Genomic DNA, 600 nt, shown 5'->3' with positions numbered 1-600 from the left:
TTTCTTTTGCCTCAGACGTCATAGAATTTGGAACGAAATGAAAGTAATACCTTTTAAGTACAGTCTACGCCAGATCCTTCTCAAACGCTTTGATGTTAGAAGATGAATCCATGCATCAAGATATTTCCATCAATCTTTGATGTTAATTCAATACATTCTTCTTATTAGCCCACCAATTCAATGTCATGTAGATTTATTTATATCAGGGTAACAACATATAAATGAGCTCAATCACTGAATTTCTTTTTAGAATATAGAATTTTGGTTCTTGTTGTTTTGCGAGTAAAATATTGTGGACAAGATTGGAGTCGCCACCTTGCATTGCATGCGGGGAAGTTGAAATATGAGATGCGAATAATAATAATGCCTATGGTTACAAGCACTAGCAGTGCTAGAATCGCGTATAACAAGTCAAATCAAATGATGGGTTTATATAATTAAACTAGTTAATTTGTGCGCATTAAAACTTGTCTAAACATCTATGTTGTTACTTCAGGTTGTATTGTTCTTGCTTAGAATTATTTATTTATTAATATTGGGTCAGCTACCTTTTATCCTTTTATCGATCATTATTCGAATAATTCCTTTTGTTCCTTCTGA

This window comes from Nicotiana tabacum, chromosome 17 (genome assembly GCF_000715075.1).
Source record: "Nicotiana tabacum cultivar K326 chromosome 17, ASM71507v2, whole genome shotgun sequence".
In the NCBI taxonomy this organism is placed as follows: domain Eukaryota; kingdom Viridiplantae; phylum Streptophyta; class Magnoliopsida; order Solanales; family Solanaceae; genus Nicotiana; species Nicotiana tabacum.
Note: the sequence above shows the minus strand (reverse complement) of the source record.